Here is a 9025-nt window from a genome sequence, read left to right on the forward strand (position 1 = left end):
GTATATTTTACATTATATTGATGATATTCTTTTAGCCAGCCCAGATTCTAAGGAAATGAAAGAGGCTTTTGGAGAAATACAACATAATCTTCAACTAGCTGGCTTAAGATTAGCCCCAGAAATTGTGCAACAAGAATTTCCCTATCAATACCTGGGTCATCAATTGTTATATTCTGGTATCGGTCCTGAAAAGATTACTTTAAGCCTGGATAATCTGACCAAAATTAATGATTTTCAAAAATTATTGGTAGATATAAATTGGGTTAGATTTAGTTCGGCCCTAACCACTGGACAGCTTAGACCATTTTTTGATATATTACAAAGTGATTCTGATCCCATTTCTCCTCACAACTTAATGCCTGCTGCATGAGAATACATACAATATTTGGCAAATGGATGTCTCCAATCTGCACATTTAAAGCTATTGAAAATTAAAATTGATGCAAGTTTCTGTGGATACATATTTTAAGGTGGTTTTTTGCAAATCTCTATAATTGGTGGATGAAATGCATTAAAATGAAAGTCTCATTGTTTAGGCCTTTGCCTAGCAATGGTTTCTATTATTCAAAAAACAGACAAATGAGTATTCAAGTTTTTGGCAAGATCGGATGTACTTGTTACTCCCTATACTCAACAACAGATACAATGGCTTCAACAGTTTGATGAGGATGGGCACATTTCTGAGTTGGGACCCTGCCGCTTTGATAGTCATTTTCCTTCCAGTAAGTTAGCAATTTTTTAAAAAATCACCCTGTGTGTTTATAGGTTATTTCCCAAAATCCTCTGAAGGAGGCCCGTAACTTTTTATTTACAGATGGCTCTTCAAATGGTAGATAAAAATAAGTTGTTTCATTTTCCCATTGGAACAAACTCTTATCAAACACTCTATAGTTAAAGTGGAAGTCTGCACAATTCGCAGAACTAGCTGCAGTACAATTAGCCCTTCAGCATTTTTCTGATGAGCCATTTAACTTTTACGCGGATAGTAAATATGTGTATCATATATTGGCTCCCTTAGAAACTGCTACTTATTAGCTCCAGTGTCTCCTGTATAAGAACATTTACTAGCTGTACAAAGCCTACTATGGAGCGCTCTAACAAATTTTGTAGGACATCTCTGAGAGCATTCTGATTTGATGCCCTTTAAGTGAAGGAAATACCATTGCTGATTTTAATACTAAAACAGATAATGCCATCATGATGATGAGATAGTCTGGGTATGAAGCAGCCTGCAAAGCTCATATAACCTTCCACCTTAATTGCAGGGTCACTCAAATTCCATTTTAAAATAACTAGAGACCAAGCTTTGATATAGTTAAGAATTGTCCCCTATGTTCAGAGTTCTTACCTGTTCCACACCTTGGAGTTAACCCAGAGAGTGTCCATACCATAAACTTCCAGCAGGAACAGATGGATGTTACCCATGTTCCTTCCTTTGGTCGACTACAATTTGTTCATGTATCTGTGGATACCCATTCTCATCTCATATTTGCCTCTGCTCATACTGGAGAAAGGCTTAAGGATGTTAAGAGCCATTGTTTACAAGCCTTTGCTTACATGAGAATGCCCAGACAATTAAAAACTGATAATGGCCCTGCTTATACTAGTCAGGGTTTTAATTCTTTTTGCAAAAATTATTTTTATCTAACATAAGACGGGTATCCCTTATAATCCTCAGGGTCAGGCCATGGTGGAACATGCACATCGCACAATTAGAGCCTATCTTCATAAAACAAAAAAGGGGGAGTTTACAGGATCTCCTCATAATCACCTTTCTCTTATCCTATACATTTTAAATTTTTTAACTATTGATGGTGCTGCTCGATCTGCTGCTGACCGGCATACAGCCGTTTTCGGTCATCTGACTATGGCTCAGTTATGTGGAAGAGAATGTACTACTGGAAAATGGTGCGGCCCTAGCCCAGTTCTAGTATGGGCCCGAGGGTCAGTTTGTGTCTTTTCCACAAGACGCAGATAACACTGTTTGGGTGCCTGAGCGGCTGATTCACCATATGCGGAGGGATGGTGATTGTAACAGCCAGAAGGAAGGTCCGATGGAGTCTTCTCCAGCTAAATCTACCCATCCTGATGCCTGTTGCATCTGAGTAGCCATGCCCCATGTGGCCTTTTTCCTGATCATTAATTATAGTTTGGATCAAGCGGCTATATAAAAATTTACACTGATCCAAAAGGACAAGAATTTCACCTTCATCTTAGGCACTGTATTCTGGTTCCATTCTTTTGTTGTAATCAATGCTGCTAATTTTGGAGAAAGTTTCAATTGTTCTCAACAGGTCTGCTGACTGTAACAGCTGTCGTGGGCCGTGTACCCCAGGTGTGCAGCAGTGAGGAAAGGAGATTCCTGGATCACGGCTGCCAGTGCCACCTTCGCCACTGAAGCAGCAGTTCCTACCATAGCCCTCTCCCAATCTGTAAATACTTCAACACAGTGGATCAACTAAGCAGGTGATTTTTTAAGCCTTAACTTCCCAAAGCACGCAAATTATCTAGTACAAATTGGCATTTTCTTAAATTTACAAACTAACCTCCTATAGGAACACTTGAATTTTTGTGAGAAGCTCATATGACTTCTTGTTATCTGTCTTTTATACATATCTGTTAATGCATCATTTTTCTCCAGAAATCCTGGAGTGATGAGTTTTGAAGTTATACACATGCTTTAGCCATGTAGAACATTAACTTCTATGAGACCTGAGTGCCACTTGCAAATGCAGAAGGCCTTTTACAAGGACTTCAATGGGCAGAACATTGGGTTTTAGCCCCTTGCACTTGGTGCTACTTTGCCACAGCATTAAACAGGCCCAGGCCAGCTTTCTAACAAGACAGATACTGTCTTTGGCTCAAGAAAATGCCTCTGCCCATGTGTGGCTGACAAACTATTCACCAGTACGGGTAAGGCAGAGGGGACAAATATCCAACCTAAGCCAGGAAGGTTACAGGCCTGGGTGACCTCTCCAATGACGGGTAAGGAATTTTTCTATGCTGACGTCCTCTGTCACCTAGAACAGGTGTTAGTTTATATTAAAAGAAAGGGGGACCTGTAGGACCCCAAGGCACCTTGAGCTAGCCTGAAGCTGTTGGCGGGAACTCCTTGCCCCAAGGCTGTTGTTGGTACTCTTCCTGTTTTGATACCACACCTCGTGACAACACATCTTGTGACACACACCTCGTGACATAACTTACAAGGAGGAGCTAAGCCAAAAAATTCCTGTAATTTTCCACTGTGCTATGAGCCGTATTTAAGCCTGTTCTTCCCTTTTTATCAGCGGCATTCAGCATTTGGTGTTTCCAACTTTGCCATTGAACGAATGACCCCGCTGTCTTGTCTTTATTTCAATCTCTAAGCCTTCACCCAATTCGTGGAACAGATTGTGTGAGCGCTACAGGGGGGGGGGGGGGGGGGGGGGGGGGGGGGGCCCCCCCCCCCCCCCCCCCCTGGGCGCGAGCGCACTCAGACAGTGGAGACAGTATGTATCCCTGGTGCACAAAAGGACCTTGCTAACAAATCCCCCATGGAGGGATATATGCCTTAACCTAGAGACAGTAGAGAAGCCCTAGACCCTACTTCACATGACCTGTCAGATCTACATGACCCCAACTGGATGGCATTCCCCAACATCTGGAATTCGGGTGGAGGGATGTGAGGGTAGGGTGGTTAGGGTGCATGTGAGAGGGCAGAGAGGGTAAAAGGGAGGGAGGGAGAGGGAACTGTGATCGACATTTAAAATAATAAATTAAATTAAAAAATGCTTTGACTCAAAATTTAAGTTCAAGGACAAGTTACTGGGGAAAAGGATTTCTATTTTTGTTTCCACAGAAAATGAAAAGCTGTGGATTCCTTCCAGACTAATGTGGTTTGATCACGCCAGACTGCCTGAAACAAGTACCAGGTGATCTTACATTCTAAGCAGCACCCAACCCCCAAGCAAAGCCTTACAAACTACAGCCAGGATTTCTGCATCTTCTTAGAAATCACCATGACAGCGCCCCTTCCCAGCAGGAAGTAGTTTGGAATGAACAACGCCCAAATTCCCAAATATTGTCTATAAATATTTGTTTTCAATTAAATTGACTTGGTTATATAAAATAAAAAAAAAAGATCTTTCCTCATGCAGATTTAAGAATTTCAGCTTCTACTCATACATACTATCTACCTTACTGACAATGCTTAAGGCCAATATATATACACAAATAAATAAATTTATATATATAATATATATATATAAGTAAAATGTATAATTATATTTATTTAATCTTCTCTCATACAATACATCCTAAGGACTGCCTCCCTTTCCTCCACTCCTCCAAATCATCCCTGCATATGCTTTCCTCTAGATCTAATTTTCTGTCATTTTCCTTAAGAGCATGCCTCCCAGAGATATAAAAATAACTAGGCATTAACAAAATGCAATAAGACTAGGCATATAGTCTTATATCATGAATGGATGATGCAACTCTTTAGGAAGTGTTAGACCCAAAAGCAGGCAAAAGTGTCAGAGACACACCTGTTATGAGGTCCCACCACCTCACCATCCCCAAATAACACACTGAAATATTGTATTAGAAAAAAACATGCTTATAACATAATGGCGCTGCCGTGTGGCTAATAAGAACCTCCACTAAAAACTTAACAAACACCTATAAAGGGGTTTTAGAAACAAAAGAACAGAGACAAGCAAGGTTTCTTTGTAGCAGCATTTTTTTTCAGTTGGACTCTGTTTTACTAAAGAATAGCAGAGACTTGAGCAGCTTCTTTAAGAGAGGGTTCCTATGTAAGAACTATGGTTTCTCCGCCTGCATCCTGGTCTTGTCCTGCTGCCGCGCCAGCCCCAAATAATACACATAGACTCTGTATTTGATATAATGCTGTTGGCCCATAATTTGTTTCTTATAGGCTAGCTCTGTCTTAAGAATTAACCCATTTCTATGTATTTCCACGTGGTCTCCTTACCGGGGAGTGAGGCAGGCATCAGGTCTCCCCAGTCTCTCCATGCTCACTCCTCCTATCTACTTCCTCTTTCCTCCTTGTCTCCTAGTCCCACCTATCTTCCTTTCCTATTGACCAACAGTGCTTTATTCAGTAACCAGTATGAGAAATATATACAGAATGACTTCTCCCATAATCTCCTCTTTTCTGTCGAAAATAAAAAGAAGAGTTTTAAGCTTAACATAGACCACAGAAGGATAATGTATAAACTCTAGACATGATACAGATATCTTGCCTGGTTAGTCAACCGAAGTTCTGTAATCTTCCATCTTCAGCCCATAGGCCATAGTGTGTCTAGTAGACTCTTCAGCAAAGCAGGAAACTTTAAACTGTCTTCTTGTATTGGCAGTTCATCAGTCACTTTTCTCTGTGTCCTTCAGACTGTCTGGCAGACTCTTCCATGAAGCAGGAACTCTATAGCAATGTCCATCTTGAATCAGCAATCACTTTTCTGTGGGTCCTTCCTGTCCAGTTTATATAGCAAAAAGTCAAACAGTCCAGACAAGAGCAGTGTCTTGTCCAAATGGCTAGTCTTGCTATATTGAAAGTAACCTCTATAACAAGTTTCTTCAATGTCCATTTTTTATCTTCCTTTTTGACGAAGGTGGTATTGCCAGCAGCATTTATGTCTCATTGTTGAGAAAAACCTAAACCATTTTAAATGCCATATTCTGTAGGTCTTTGAAAGGTTTGAAGAATTCCTATCTATCTCAAATACATCTCTGTGTATCTTGAACACCTAACTAACTTAACTCTAAGCTTTGACTATCATAGGTAATTATCTATACTCTGTATGTACTACATTATACATTATACATAAATGAGCTATATAAACACAATACCTAAACAAAGAGAAATATACATATCACAAAATTGACCTTAAATTGTATCAATAAATGATAATCCATTCCAAAACACATATCTATACCATAATTCCTTTTACCTTTAAAAAGATATTGGTTGTGATCATTAACCATTTATAACTAACACCATTTAAATGAAAACAAACATTTATAAACAATATTTGGGAATTTGGGCATCGTTCTTTTCCAAACTACTTCCTGCTGATAGGTGGCGCTGTCATGAGGGAATTCTAAGAACATGCAGAAATCTGGTTGTAGTCTGCGAGGCTGCTTTGTCCAAGCTGTTTTGAATGTTGGATCACCAGCAACTCTGTTTCAGGGGCCTGGCTTGATCAAACCACATTAGTCTGGAAGGAATCCACAGCTTTTATTTTCTGTGAAACAAAAATAGAAATCCTTTTCCCCAGTAACTTGTCCTTAGACTTAAATTTTGGAGTCAAAAGCATTTTAAAATATAAATTGAATTAATTCAGCATTTGTTTTAACAGTTGTTTCCTCAGCAATCAAACAATGAAAAAGACAATGTAATACCATACAGTAACCAGATTCTCTCTGAGCTTTTCATCTTTGCGTGGCTTTATTATTACACTGTTTCTTTTACTTTTTATTTATTCATTTTTTGAGACAGGGTTTCTCTGTGTAACTCTTATCTGTCCTGGAATTCCTCTGCATACCAGGTTTACTTGGAATCACAGAGATCTGCTTGCCTCTGTCTACCCAGTGCTGGGATTAAAGGTGTGTGCCACCACACCCAATTCCTGTCTTTAAAACCATTTTCTTTTTCTCTCCCAAGCCTATGTATTTTTAAAACACACTGTAAACCTTTTTAGTGTTTTTCTTCATATATGAATCTGTCTTTACTGTAAATATTTATCTTTTTCTGGCCACAAGTCTTTTATCTGCAAAACAACAACATTGCTGAAATGAAAATCATAGCTGTGTCAGCCACTGTTTATCAAAGATGGTGGTAAATATATACTTTACTGCTACACTGAAAGCTATGCTCACCGCCTTGGTCTGTGTTGCCATCTCCAAGCATGCTGCCAGCTTGGAGATGTGATCACTGCCATTGGCAGCTCTCATACACACCAATAAATTGTTAGCAGAGTTTCTTAAAAACTGTGCGTTTTTTGCCGCTTATGCTGAGTCAGGAATCCTCCCTTAAAAGGCCGCATAAATATCTGCTTGTCTCTCGCAGCAAAAGCAGATTCCAACCAAGAAAATGCTGCTATCAAAAAACCTTGCTTGTCTCTGTTCTTTGTTTGTAAAACCCTTTTAAGCTTTTGTTAAATTTTAAGTGGAAGTTCTTATTAGCCACATGGGCGCCATTTGTAACCAGTAGGGTTTTTCTGCCTGCTGCCACCTGGTCTTGTCCTGCTGCCATGCAGCCAGCCCCAAATAATGCACAGAGACTCTGTATTTGATACAATGCTATTGCCCAGGTGATAGTTTCTAACGCCTAACTCTGTCTTAATTATTAACCCATTTCTATGTATTTCCACATGGATGTGGATCATTTGGATATATACCAGAGAGAGGAATTGCTGGTGGACTGATTCCCATTTTCCTGAGGAACTGCCACACTGATCTACAAAATGGCTGCAGATGTTTGCACTCCCACCATTAATGGAGGAGTGTTCCCCTTTCTCCACATCCTCTCCAGCATAAGTTGTCATTGGTGTTTCTAATTATAGCCATTCTGACAGGAACAATTTGCTATATCAGAATTGTTTTGATTTGCATTTCTATGATGACTAAGGATATTGAGCACTTTCTTAATTGTCTCTTAGCCATTCTGTTTGCCTCTAGTGAGAATTCTCTATTCAGTATGTACCTCAATTTTTAATTGGATTAGTTGGTATTCTGGTGACTGGTTTCTAAAATTTCTTTGTATAATTTGGAGATCAACCCTCTGTCAAATGGGGGTTTTGTGAAGACCATTTCCCATTCTGTGAATTTCCATTTGGACTTGTTAACTGAATCGTTTATATTACAGAAATTTCTCATTTTAAGGAGGACCATTATTAATTGTCAATCTCAATGTCTGTGCTATTGGTGTTATGTTCAGGGAGCAAACCCATGAAAAATTTTTAAGGATACCTCCCACTTTCTATTCTAAGACCTTCAGTGTGCTGGATTCATGTTGAAGTCTTTGATCCATTTGGACTAAAGATTTGGGCATGGCAATTGACATGGTTGTATCTGCAGTCTTCTACACACCATTAGCCAGTTGTGCCAGCACAATTTGTTGAAGGTACTTTCCTGCTGTCATTATATTATTTAAATGTCTTTGTCAAAATCAGGTGTTCAGAGGTGTATTTGTTAATATATTTGGATTTTCTATTCAATTATATAGACCTCGTGTCAATTTTTGGGACAATACCAAGCTATGTTCAGGACTACAGCTCTATATTAGATCTTGAAGTTGATAATGGTGATGACTCCTGATGTTCCTTTATTGTACATGGTTGTCTTGGCTATTCTGGATCTTTTCTTTTCCATATTAAGTTGACTATTATTTCTTTCAATCTCACTGTAGAATTGTGATGGGATTTTGATGGGAATTGCATTAAATCTGTAGACTGCTTTTGGAAAGTTTGTCATTTTTACTATGGTTATCCTACCTATATATGAACATTGAACATCTTTCCATTTTCTGGAATCTTCTTTAATTTATTTCTTTAAAGACACACACTTCTTGGTATATAGGTTATTCACTTGTTTACCCAGAATTTCCCCAAGATAATTTATGTGTTTTTGGCTATTATAAAAGGATTTTTTGAGTTAATCTTATAATTTTTTAATATTACATATCAATCCCAGTTCCCTCTCCTCCCTTTCTTCTTCCTTCACTCTTATCCTCTCTGCCCCCTCACATGCACCCTGACCACCCTTGCCTCCCATCCCCCCCACCCCAATTCCACATGTAGGGCAATGCTATCCAGGTGGGGTCATGTATCTGTCAAGTGATTTGAAGTAGGGACTAGGACTTCTTCTCTAGTTTAAGGGAGTATCCTCCATGGGGAATGTGTCCACAAGGTGCTTTTGTGCACCAGGAATACATACCAGTTCCACTGTCTGAGGTCCCTGGACCGCTCTATCCTTCTAGCTGAGACCCATATTCAGGGGTCTGAGTCAGTCCCATGCTGGATTC

Source organism: Phodopus roborovskii, unplaced genomic scaffold (genome assembly GCF_943737965.1).
Source record: "Phodopus roborovskii unplaced genomic scaffold, PHOROB, whole genome shotgun sequence".
Taxonomy (NCBI): Eukaryota; Metazoa; Chordata; class Mammalia; order Rodentia; family Cricetidae; genus Phodopus; species Phodopus roborovskii.